Below are 14,417 nucleotides of genomic sequence, written 5' to 3'. Positions count from 1 at the left end.
GAAAAATCTGCAAGATGAACCTGAAGAAAATTGAAGTCTGTAAGTTCGAGGTACTTCCCCATCGTAATAATAATAATATGCATTATTGTACACCAAAAGATACAAAAAAAAGTACAATATGTAATAATAGTAAGATTTGGAAAGGCAGTCTTATTGCTAAAGGAGCGATACGCTTAAAATTGGAGTCGTACTGTTCTAAATGTGAGCAGGATATTTCCTGATGTGTCTTCCCTAAAAATGTAAGGACCTACTTATACTATATTAACTATTTAGTTAGTAAGTTTATCGACGTTATTATTGATATATAGTTTATTAAAAGTTTTGATAACTTTATTACTTACTTAAAAAGTAAGAACATTTTGACATACCATCATCGTTCATCACTTTAGCCTATTGCAGTCCACTGCAAGACATAGGCCTCCACAAGTTCGCGCTAAAAATGGTGTGAACTCATGTTTGTTGTCCACAGTCACGACACTGGGCAGGCGGGTTGGTGACCGCAGGGCTGGCTTTGTCGCACCGAAGACGCTGCAGCCCGTCTTCGGCCTGTGTATTTCAAAGCCAGCAGTTTGGATTGGTTGGTTATCCCGCCATCGGTCGCCTTTTAAGTTCCAAAGTGGTAATGGAACTGTCGCCTCTTACTACACCCACGGGAAGAGCGGAGATGACTATATTCTTTACTGCCGTAACCACATAGCAATTGTTAACATACGTTTCTTTTTGAAATATGTAATACAATCCAAACCAGTATAAAGCCAATGAATTACCAATATCTATGCACTTCTATCAATACAAAATCATGCGTTCATTTTAAAAACCAATGAACTTATTTAGATAGAGTTTGTTGTAAACTTCTGGAACTGGGGAATCGAGTGAGAATTTTCATTATTTCTGTACGTTTGTTGAGATTTGAATTACAATAGACGTATACACAAAATTACAATTAACATCATTTTTTGTACCTTAGACTAGAAATTAAAATAGAAATGATTATTGTTTTTATATGAAATATATATAATTATTGAGTACCTTTCTAATTCGTAAAAAGCAGTAATTTCCTTTTTTCTTAAAGTTATGATAACAGGTAATCATTACATATGTAGTATAAAACACATTCGCTTCCCGCTGTCTGTATGCTTAGATCTTTATAACTACGCAACGGATTTTGATGCACTTTTCTTTAGTAAATATAGTGAATACAGAGGAAGGTTTATATGTATAATACATGCATAATATAGTAGAGGAACCTTGATAGTTTTTGGAACCGTGCGAAGCCGTGTCGGGTCACTAGTTAAATATAATTTATCTTCAAATAATCACAGCAATAAAGCAAAACCGTTACAAATTTGCATATCGAATTATTTAAATTCATTTTCATAATTAAGATAATTTAAAATTCAATGTTCAAATTAGACGTTTCTCAGAAGATTTGAACTAAGCAAAAAAAATTTTAAAAAATTTAATACAAAAGATTAAATTTGATAAATTAATCAAAAATGGTCTAAAATATAAATTATGTATTTAGGTGTACCAACTAGCCTTTTGCTCATTTTCACATATTTTAAGAAATATTTTAAATAATTAACAAATTTCTTAGCAAGTTTAAAAAACTATTCATCTGACTTACTAAACTACTTACTAAAGTCACTTTGTCTGTATTTGATAAGAGTCGCAGTTGTATAGGAAAGTAGTATTTGTTAAGTAATAAAAATAATAATGAGGCACAATCTAAGCTGATTCGATTAGCAAACATGCCATTTCCATAACAATATTTAGTTTAAGGCTACGATTCACTAAATATTTTTCAGTCACGCGACTACCTTAACATTTTAGGTAGGTAACATCGATTTATAAAATCTAATTTTTATAAATTATACACTGTTGTCTTTTAGATATTCTCGATCATTCTTATAATATCTGACTACTTTTAGTAAATTTAACTTTTATAATTACACTAGCTGTGCCCGCCACTTCGTCCGCGTATAATTTTACAAAAAAGCTATTGTTTAGAGCGCAGAGTTATAAAATAAATAAATTTCGAAAATAAAAGTAGCCTAAGTTACTCCTTACTACATCAGTTATCTGCCAATGAAAGTCCTTTCAAAATCGGTCCAGCCGTTTCAGACATTAGCCGGAACAAACAGACAGACAGAGAAAAATTGTAAAAAAGGTTATTTTGGTATATGTACCGTGTATACATAAATGCGCATTTAGTAAAAAGCGGTTATTTTAATATTACAAACAGATACTCCAATTTTAATCATTTGTATAGATAACCACAGGTCCTATAATTTTCTGCAACAGATTATAATTATAACAATAAGATTTTTTTTGTATTACCTTGTTTGTTTGTTTGCTAATCTCAGGAACTACCTGCTTCAAATTAAAAAAAAATCTTTTTGTGTCCATTACCCGAGGAAGGCTATATAATATTTTAATACCCTTTATCTCAAATTAACGAGGGTGAAACTCCAGGACACAGCTAGTGTATTATAAATAACTATTGTCAATTTCATTGATATAAAAAACTATGCCATGAAAATCTTTTTTTTTAACCGACTTCCAAAAAAGAAGGAGGTTCTCAATTCGATTGTATGTTTTTTTTTATGTATGTTACATCAGAACTTTTGACTGGGTGGAGCGATTTCGACAAATTTTCTTTTAATCGAAAGGTGGTGTGTGCCAATTGGTTCCATTTAAATTTATGTGAGATCTAACAACTGCTTTTCGAGCTATATCTAATAATGCGTTTTTACTTGACGCTTTTTTTCGTCGACCTACGATGTATTATACCGCATAACTTTCTACTGGATGTACCAATTTTGATAAATTTTTTTTTGTTGGAAAGGAGATATCCCTAGTTTGGTATCATGATAAGGAAACCAGGATCTGATGATGGAATCCTAGAGAAATTGATGGAAATTCTTGAAAATCCGCAATAACTTTTTACTGGGTGTACCAATTTTGATAATTCTTTTTTTGTTGGAAAGAAGATATCCTTAGTTTAGCACCATGATAAGGAAACTAGGATCTGATAATGAGATCCCAGAGAAATCGAGGGAACTTCTTGAAAATCCGCAATAAATTTTTACTGGGTGTACCGATTTTAATAATTTTTAATTTAATCGAAAGCTGATGTTTGTCATGTGGTCACATATAAATTTTATTGAGATCTGGTAGCTACTTTTTGAGTAATCTTTGATAACGCGCAGTTACTTGAGTATTTTTTCGTCGATCTACGTTGTATTACTCGTCGATGTAGTTGAAGTCGGTTTTTTTTCGTTTGCGAGCAAACACAATTATTCGGAACAAAGATTGTTGGTAAGAAGTTTGTATTATTCTAAGTTATACCCTATTTTTTGTGCCAAATTTTACCATTATAATCATTATCATCACTTAAATTCATCACATTTAACTTAGTAACTAACGCTTCACCCTGTAATATCCCATAGCTGGGCATAGGCCTCTTTCCTCGTGCAGGAGAAGGATCAGAGCTTAATCCACCACGCTGCTCCAATGCTACTATGAGTAACGATCGTTATAAGGTTTACATGATAACAATCGGGACCTACAGCTTAACGTGCTCTCCGATGCACGGTGGGGAGACCCACAAAGAGTCGGTGTTTGGGCGACACGGCACACCCACCATTACACCAGAGCGGTCGTCAATAGTAACTAAATGTTGAAATAAATACATAATAGTCGTTATAAGCCCGGATACGATAAAACTGTTTCTATATTTTTATTTTTTTGTTGAAGCCTAGTAACTTGTTTAAGGGAAACAGTAACAAAAATACATAAATGAGGATATTTGTGTATGTGTGTGTAAGTTGTCATAGCACATAAGTAAGTTGGTACACTTAAATGTTTTTCGAGGCTAGGAAACTGATTGTGTCGTAATAAAAATATTAAAACATTCTTAATATATAATACCTACTGTAATTAATAATATTGCTATACTAAAATGTTCATTGTAAGTCCATATTGAGATAACAAAAGCCATTTTAAAATTAACCACACAAAGAATAATAAAAAAATATATATATAATGGCCGATACTTTCGCGCCATGTCATCGCTCTTAGCTATCTATGGAAGGAGAATGTAGTGCTACGACGAAAATTCCTGTATTCTTAGCGATAAAGGTAATAAATCCAAACAAATTTAAAGAAAATCTAACCTTATTTTTAAACGGATAAGGTATAAAGTAGATTATATTTTATAAAAAGTTATGTCAACTCGATTCGAAATTCAAAAATGACTAGTCGAGCCTAATGACAAGGTTAAGTGTATGAAACGCAAAGAAACTCGTTCTAAAACATTCGCCGGCCGTTAGCGGATAGACAAAAAAATGCGACGCCATCTTGGACATCGGCTGATGACTCCCGCTCAAATTACGGAACTTATGTAAGATTTCTCTTCGTTGTTTTGTTGTTATCATTACGTTTTTTTATTGTTTAATATATTTATTAAACATATGTTTATTAAACTTTGTATTTATATACTGGTAAATCGTGTTCAAAATAGTTTGTATACATAATTAGGTACATGAATCATGGAATGAAAAATTAGACAAAATCAGAATGTGAATAAGAAACAATTACCTATTTAAAAAAATCACTTTGTTGAAAAAAAGAAACTAATCTCAATATTATTACACTATACTGCACATTTGAAATTACATAAGGAAATACAAGATTATAACTTAATAATTGTGTTTGCTCGCAAACGAAAAAAAAAAACCGACTTCAATTACAACGACAAGTAATACAACGTAGATCGACGAAAAAATAGTCAAGCAACTACGCGTTATCAAAGATTACTCAAAAAGTAGTTATCAGATCTCGATAAAATTTATATGTGACCACATGATAAACATCAGCTTTCGATTAAATTAAAAATTATCAAAATCGGTACACCCAGTAAAAAGTTATTACGGATTTTCGAGAGTTTCCCTCGATTTCTCTGGGATCCCACCATCAGATCTTGGTCTTCTTATCACGGTACTAAACTAGGGATATCCCCTTTCCGACAACAAAAAGAATTATCAAAATCGGTACATCCAGTAGAAAGTTATGCGGTATAATACAACGTAGGTCGACGAAAAAAGCGTCAAGTAAAAACGCATTATTAGATATAACTCGAAAAGTAGTCGTTAAATCTCAAATAAATTTAAATGGGACCAATTGGCACACACAACCTTTCGATTAAAACAAAATTTGTAGAAATCGGTCTACCCGGTCAAAAGTTCTGATGTAACATACATAAAAAAAAAAAAAAAAAACAGTCGAATTGAGAACCTCCTCCTTTTTTGGAAGTCGGTTAAAAAAGGTGCAAAGGCGGCCTTATCATTGATACTGAATAAATAAATAAATAATAACTTTATTCATAATTACAAGATATTCAAAGTGAACATTTCGTATGACAAAATTTTATTAAAATAAAATTTCCAAAAATACGTAAGTACAAAAATTTCTTTTAACAAATTTATTTTTATCGTAATCGAAATAAAATCGACGTTTCCGAATACGTACAAGGATATTGAGAGAACAAGCAACATGACGTCGCGAGTCATGCGACATTGAACACAATAATTATGATGAAAGATGCCAGCATCAATAAAACGTATCGATGTAAGACTTTGTTTTTTAAGCCAAAATTAAAAAAAAATCGACATTTTAAAAATAGTCCATCATTCCCATGCTCTGTTGGTATAGTAATGGTAATTTTAAAATGAAACTGTTTGAACAATAATTCATATTGTTCTATTCTTCCTCTGTCTGTCTTATTCTTTACAACTTTCGTCACCAGCACGCCAGACCTGGAGTATTAGTTCAATGGTGTCACAAGTTACATCAAAGCCTTCGCAAATCCTCTATATCAGATAAAAGACCTTTGTTCAACAATGAGATATCTAAGACCTGTTTTTGCATCACACACACATGTTCCAACAGTAGCACTCGTTTTAGAGAAACTCCTGATGTGAGGACGTGGTCTATTGCCAGCTGGAGTATGGTCGGGAAAGTGCTAATGATGCTCGTGGTTTTGCAGACGTCCATAAGTAACTCTTTAGACAAAACAAATGCTTCATCCATCCATTCGTTTAACTTTAGCAAATTCGCAAATAAGTCTAGTTTTCCTTTGTTCAACTGTGCCAGTTTTCAAATAGTTTTTCAGTTATTTGGTGACGTATGTAAATAGTGACTAATCGACCTGAATACTCTATAACATTACAAAGTAACCTTACCTTCCGTGACACGAGCCAATAGAATGAAGAAAAAAAAAATTAAAAAAAAATTACAAACACGAATATACCCGAATCGCTAACGATAATGCCCGACGTGCATGCCCGAATTGTTTTTTCCGTGAATAAATTTTAAAGCTTAAAAAATCGGTCTGTGGGAATCGATGTTACATTGGGTTCTGTATATTTTTTTAATACAGTTCTTATTTTATATTAATTTTATGGTAAACATAAAACTGGGTTTTGCCAGTTGGCTACAGATTGAATAAAGATAATGCTGACTGTTACTTAAATCTATCAGAAAGTATGACGTTAGCTGCAATATTTGTACTTATTTAGTACCAGAACCTAATAAATAGGCTTTGGCATCGTGTTTAGTTCCTATTACTTTCCTTATCTATTCTTACGTTATTAAATTTAATTTACTGACATTTATAATGATATTATTAAACATAGAAAGTAAAGCATATTCTATTAAATAATAACTTTTTTGAACACACTTCCAAAGATACAATCCTATTAAAGTCGGATAAACAGATAAACAAAGGATTGATCACAATTAGGTTTTGTTGGATTTCGGTACTGAATCCTAAAAAACGAAAATCGTTTTACAGATAATGGACATGACCGACTGAATGCAAAATTAAATATAGAAAAAAAATTGTATGATTCAGTGAATTTACTCATAACTGTAAATGGATTTATTACTTTTATACCGTTTACTCAAAAATACATTTACTAATTACAATTTATAAACCGACCGAAAAATAAGGAAATTCTTAAAGGGGTTCCTATTATTATTTCTATTACCTACTTTAATTCTTTTCCTTAACGTGGCCTTCAATATATTAATTATATCTAATAAATTAAATTATTTATTAAATTATTTTTGTTTAATTTAATAATATTCTTATAAATTATTTATTAAAATTAAATTAAATTATTAACTTATTTAATTATTAATTTATCATATTAAATTAGCACTGATCGAACTCGTGACCATTTACCCCGAGTTAATTGTATTGACCACTATGACATTTTATTGTAAGTCTGAATATTTAATTGTAACTAAGTCTTAAAACTTGGGTGGGTAAGAAGGAGAGTGTGTGGTATATTGGTAAGGGTACCAAGGGATCAACCTTAACATAAGTTCCGTTTTTCATATAACTAGGTCAGCAAACAAGCATACGGCTCACCTGATGGTAAGCGATTAACGTAGCTTATGGATGCCTCAACACCAGATGCGTCGTAAACGCGTTGCCGACATTAACCCCCCCCCCCCGCGCGCCCAAGAACTCTGGTCACCTTACTCATCACAGAAACGCAAAACTGTTTGAAAGCAGTATTATGTAGCTGTGATCTTCTGTACGGTCGAGGTATATCCCCAGTCCCTGAGGCGGGCTGCTCCAGATTTTGAACAGAATATTTGCTGTCCCCTACCTCAGTTAAAGTACTCGACTTATTGTAATGAAAACCATAGCTTGAATCTAAATATAACTGACTGCTATTTGAATATATCGGTTTCTTACGTCATGTTTTATTTATTTACGTAAATTTGGATTCAATACGAGTTATTTCGTTGCCAAAATATTGAAAACCACAAAGTCCTAACTTGTATGTGTACCACCTTTAATTTTTAAGTATATAATATTGTATGCAATATTCTTTAAGTAAACATAATATGATAACAAAAATTTCCTTCAGCCCTTAAATAAAAAAGTAATGGACACAATTTAAAAAGTTCGTATCTATACCAACATGCAAAAGATATTTTCCATCTGATAATATACAATCAAATACAAAAATTCATAAGAAACTACACAATATAGATTGCGCATATACATACATGTAAGTGTAGCAAAAAAGTGTCCATCTTTTCGCGACCGACTGTACGCAGGGCAATGACCACTTTGACAGTTGATACTGCGACTATTCCACTGCATACTTAACACAAATAACGTCTGTAATTGGCTTAAAAGTGCATCGTGTTTTATCTACACGAATAGTTTTGTTTTAAACTAAATAATGTCATACATTTTTACTTGTTGTATTTTATATAGATATGGCTTATGTTCTATAAAGCCTAAGACAACGTCAAAAGAGGTTGAATAATATTTAAGCTTTAAAAAAAAATCCAATAATTTCTATTTTTGAATTTATATTTTTTTAAATTCTAACTACATTATAATATAGCTGTGTGCGTAAAGTTATATGCGTGCGGGTAATGTTTAAAACCAAAATGAACTATTGTAGTGTTTTTTTTTTTTTAATTTTCCTGCCAATTATAACAACTGTATTTACATATATTTTAATGAAAATCGTTTAGTAACTATGACTTTATACACATTCTATTTAAACAGTTACTTACAGTTAGAGTCAACTAAGACACAATTACATCGTTGTGTGTGAATATACATATAATAAATAACATAATTATAGTGTCAACAGTCGTACACTTAATTCCTTTTAATTACAATTAACTGTAGAATCACTATGTAACATCTATTAAGTTATTCTTTATGTATACTAAGGCTTATTTGTTTGTTTATGTAGTAATGCTACAATTTCTACTCATTATTTGAATTTAGTTAAGTGGAGTGATGTTGTTCACCTATTCTGATTGCCTCAAGCCAAAAATGGTTCGAACGCAAGAAAAATTAAAAAGAAAAAATGAGTGTGCTTTAGACCACACGACTGAAGTAAAACATCGTAAAAACGTAACTCTTTCCCTCTTTCTATCTTCACTATCTTATATCTTGCTCTCAACTTCCGTTCGTCTCACCTGATCACGTTTTTCGTAACGTTCTCGTCACGCATTCACCAGCTTACTCCCTAAGTCAAGCGTGCGTAAAGAAATTTTACTTCAAAAATTAATATATATAGGTAACTGCTATATATAAAACTATTAATCATACGTCTATTCATACCGTAGTTGAAAAGGTTTTTTCTAAGGCAGCTTAAATAAATTACCATAGTGATCTACAAGTTGAAAGACGATGTTGTATCTTCATCGCACAATATCTATATTACAGCAAATGTGAAGCTACCACCGATTCCTAATACAGATTCTGCTGAGAAACTTCGTCGAAAACATCAACATTTACTCTTTCGAAAACGTACATCCATCAAATTTACACGTTTCCAAAGCTAAAACCTTTTAAAAAATTAAATTCACAAAACGAAACTATAGCTATACGTGTTATCCACCGACGCCGCTTAAATATCGACCGCTGTTTAAAAATGTCCAAACAGGGTTTTTAATATTTCATCGGTCGTAATTCGGACGCGGAAATCGATACCGCGAACCTTTGTTAAGTTCTAATAGTTTAATTCCACTGACTTTGAGTTGTAAGTTAGTATTCGTATTAGTAGAGATATGGCTTTATTAATAAATTTACAATAAATTTAAATTCCTGTAAACGACCCCATACTGGCTTTAATATAATTTTCTTCCACAATCCCGAAGGAGTGCCGAGCATGGTGACTACGGCAACCCCCCCCCCCCCCTGGTGGTAGCCAAAAATATACCCCGGCCCCTAGTCCCCAGCAGCCCCGATAATCCTGGCTTGATTCAGAGGGTGCAGGACAGAAAGCAGTGGCGAATATTGGGGGAGGCCTACGTCCAGCAGTGGACTGTTAAAGGCTGATGAATAGTTGGATAGCCGAAGGAGTAGAACAATATCTACCAAGTTTCTCCACGCCGAACGGACAGACAATTTCTTTAGCAAGAGTAAGCAAAAGTAACAATATTAGGTGTGTCTGATAAAACAGATATACCTAATTATTTCACGTAATTATTATTTTTATTAAATACTTCTTTTTTATTGTTTTTCTATAAAATCGCTATCGGCGTAGCAGGAAATAAAAAATCCTGCTCAAAATCTGGAGCAGCCCGACTGGTGAAGTAGCTCAACTTTACAGAAGACCACAGCTAAATAACATTGGTGTCAAGCAGTGTTGTGTTTCTGTGTGAGAACGTTGGCCAGAGCTTCTGGGGATGGTCGGGGATTGGGTCGGCAACGCGCTTGCGGTATTGCAGGTGTCTACAAGCTACAGTAACCGACTACCATCAAGTGCGCCGTACTCTTGTTTGCCTACCTAGTTGTATAGATAAAAATAAAATCATAATACCCTATAAATCCCAAATATATTTTGTTTCTATGTTTTATGAATAAGCTGTTATTATCCTTATAAAGATAACACATAAATAATGACAAAATTTTGGTAATTAAATAGCTTATACAATACGAAATACCCTTGAGGATACGAGCGTGTACAATCATACTATTTGTAACAAAAACAAAAATCATACTTCTCAGAAACTTCTAAAATGTTTAGAAATAAATATTGAGAATAATTATTCTGGTAATTGTTTTTCCTGAATTTGTATTATAATTTACTATAATGTTACTTAGAATTAATTTGTACAAAATGTTCGTAATATGCGATTAGACACGTTACGATGCATTCAGTGTTCAGCAATTTACATATGATGTGTTATTTGGTGATTATTATCTACAGTCGCGATCGTAATCATAATTGAAATGACAATCGATTGCTATGAAAAAAAGTACAACATTTAAATTGAGAATATCATCATTTTTTGAAGTCGGTTTATATTTTTGAGTTATATGTTTTAGCTCCAAAAGAAAAAAAATACAAAAGTTATATTATATACCTACGTAGTTAAATCAAAAGTAATAAAGAGGTTATGTTTAGTTCGTATCAACCAACGTTTTGTTAGTACTAAACCTCTTGAATTCCAAAAAGTTTTTATACATTGTGCTGTTACAGAAGTAGGACTTTTTTGTCTATTTGTTAATATGTATAGATATTTTTGTTTTAATTTCTTGATAAAACCGTTATCGAATATAGTTTTATATACCTAAAGGTCGTACTGTTGATGCATAGTATATTTGATCAACATGACACTTTATATTAGATATAGTAAATACATAGAAATATAGGAAAAGTAAATAAAAACTTAATTTTTTGTAATACTTTAAGTAGTCAAATATTAATTATGGAATATGTTATTTTCTATTGTAATCAAATAACCTTGTTTGTCTGTTCTTCTTATGTTAGTGGTAATATAAGCTTTGCTTGATTAATAAAGATATATAATAGTAATATAAGTTCAATGAAGAGTTAAAGGAAATATATAATTCAGTCAAATCATAGTAGTAGTAGCCTTAGTACGTACGAGTAGTTACGTTCGTGCGATAGCGACTAGCCATGGTCATTATACGGACTTCACGGCATTACGAAACAAGGAAAAAACGACCGAAACCACATAAAAAAACTTCTTCGATAATACCAAGTAAACCCCGACCATTTAATTTCAAATAAACACCGAAAATAACAAACAACGTTTTGCGATAAGGTCGAAAATCGCCTGCGCGCCATCGAGCAGAAGTTAGCGAGCACATGAGCGAATTTGCAATCACAACTAGGAATGCACTTGACTCGTAACAAACTTCGCGCCAATGCAATCAAGTTCATAGATTAAGATTGGCGTTCCTACAACATAAATTACCTATAACTGTAATTAAAACGACCGGCGGCCCCACGCCCGACTCACCTTATAGAGTCTATGCAGTAGTCCATATGCACTAAGAAATGTTCGTCGCCGCTCCAAAATATAGTTCACTAATACTTTAAACTAGTTCTACTTAATTTTGCACTATGACATCACAATTTTTGGTTCGTAAGGCACTACGAGGTCTACATCACATAGTTGAGCAAAAATTTTCACTGCGGGATCGACCGCGGTCTTTTCTGTTGCGAAATTTGAAAGTTCAGCTTGGGAAGTTATTTCGGCGGGAATCGAGTCCAGCTCGGGGTCCATTCGGCTCCTTTTCGTAGATTTTCGTAGTTTTTCGTTGTTTTCCGCTGGAGCGCGAGGCGCGTGCGGGGACGGCTCGCGCGCAACTGAACTTCGCACTTAGTTAAGTTTCGAAAAAAAAAATTCATATAAACGCCGCTACATCAATTTTCGCGAGCCCCCGATCTCGTCGCGGTAAAATCGTCGAGACATCGCGTTTTCCACGACGTCGTCGAGGTTATTGTTGTGACAGGTCGATGGCGGCCAGGCCGGTAGAGGGTGCTGCGTTTCGATCGAGAAATGCAGCGCTCCAGTGCAGCGGTGCAGCACTACCGAGCCAAACAAACTAGCAACGCGCGTAAACACAACGAATTCACTGAATGCCACTTTTCATTATTTTATTTCGCTATGCACCGGCCGACGTCACCGAAATAGCGGTCGCGGGGAGCGGCCGTCTCTTTCGCGCGTGCTACTTCGCGCGGGAATATATTTTGAAAAGTGACATTTGTTCTCGTTATTATTAATTTTTTTTTTTTTTATTAAAACGATCGTGTGTGAGGCGTGTTTTGGCGCGCGGCGTGCCGCACACAACTGCAGCGGTACTGAGACTAGATGACATTCACAGAGGCTTAAAGCAAGTTAGTTGGATGCGACGTCAATAAACTGCCCGCTGGTACTACGAGCTCGTCTGTTCGTCTGTAACGCGAACTATGTAATACCACACCGCTTATCGTGTGCACACGTCTATTGTTATATATTCGCGAGTAGGAAGGAATTTCAAGATTTTATTTTAAAAAAATGTGTATAACTTTTAAATTATATATATTTATGGTAAATAATGGAACAGTAGTTATTTATTTTTTATTTTTTTATATAATTTATGGAAATAAAAAGTCTCAATAGGTTTATGTATAATTTGACATATGAGAGCGAGCAAATATATAAGTATATACTAGCTATAACATAAGACTAAATAGATAAAACTTTTTTAAGTATAAACAGACGTTCACTGTTATTTGACATTAGCAAATAAAATCGGTGATAACATTTATTACCTACTTTAAGAAATAGCATTCCTAACAAATAAAACATAAATCTAGGTCACGTGAATTGCTTAAATAACAATCATTGACACACACATTCGCACACAATAATTTATAGAATAAAACAACATAATTAAAACTATGTCAAGTTGAATGAAAAGTCTATAAACGTCCCACAGTTGGCTAAAGTTCTCTTCTCCTGTCAAGAATAAGGTTTAGGGTCTAAATAACTTCGATGCTTCAAGGTTCAAAATTCCTTAGAACCACGCGATTTTTCAAAAAGTTTTCACAAGATAGTTTTGAACCTACGACCGTCTGGTATGTCAATACACGTTTTCATTTTACAAGGTAATCACGGCTCTAAATTTATAACAATAATAAATAATTAATCATTTAACGAGAAATAATATATATAATTGTATACCTGGGAATAATTTAATTTGTGTTTATTTCCAAAAATTTTATTTCATAACACAATTTTCGGGGCATTTTATAAAGGAAAGATTTTTTTAATTTAATTACATACATAATTATTTATTATCAATTATCTTAATCATAACAATACTCAATTGAACTAATTCAATTATTTAAATCTAGCTTCGAACGACTTACTTCAACTGTAACTCAACTAAATTGATGCACTCAATGAGTTTAACTCAACTCATTCGACTCACTAAGGTATTATATTATTAAACAATAATAAACCGATCACGGATTTCTTTTAAATATATGCTAGTATTCTAGTCCAAATTTTCTCATATAATGAGCATAATAAAGCCGTAAATTCTGAGTTTTGACTTAAATAAATAATATATGTACCTATTTGAATTTTTTTGCTTCTTTGAATCCGACCCAAAACAGTACCCGTAGAATCTTATTCCCATAACTTGACTCGCCTATATAAAAAAGGTATTTACACTGTATTCAGTATGTATTTAAATATATTATTTACTTACGTAATAAATATACATGTAAAGGTCATATATAAATGAAATTAAAATGATACGTTATTTTAATACATCAAGTTTATATAAAAGAAATATATTATTAACTTAAGTAACAATAAACAACTTGTTCTACTGTTCACAATTAATATTCAAATCAACGCCAAATATTTAAAAATATAATAAATTATGAACAGATTTTAAAATTAACATAGGTAATTGTTCAGGTGTTTCTAAACCTTTTTCTAAATATGGCCGGATTTATTTGATATTACATATAAAAAAAAAACAAATCGCTTCAATAAAAGTAAATATTTACTTCATAACGTTTATGTCACAAAATTAATACATTCATTCACAAACA

General features: G+C 32.5%; 1 protein-coding gene across 1 annotated transcript in view; it reads right to left on the bottom strand.

The window, feature by feature from the left end:
• The window catches only part of LOC123665199 (mushroom body large-type Kenyon cell-specific protein 1), a 213,943-nt gene extending 201,166 nt beyond the window's left edge, over positions 1-12,777 (bottom strand). Inside the window, exon 1 of the mRNA XM_045599541.1 lies at positions 11,824-12,777. The gene's annotated coding sequence lies outside the window, so the exon portion shown is untranslated. The remainder of the gene's footprint in view (positions 1-11,823) is intronic.
• Positions 12,778-14,417: the final 1,640 nt, after the last annotated feature.

The sequence above is a fragment of the Melitaea cinxia genome, chromosome 23, assembly GCF_905220565.1.
Source record: "Melitaea cinxia chromosome 23, ilMelCinx1.1, whole genome shotgun sequence".
Lineage (NCBI taxonomy): Eukaryota > Metazoa > Arthropoda > Insecta > Lepidoptera > Nymphalidae > Melitaea > Melitaea cinxia.
This window is presented reverse-complemented; position numbering and strand designations above follow the sequence as displayed.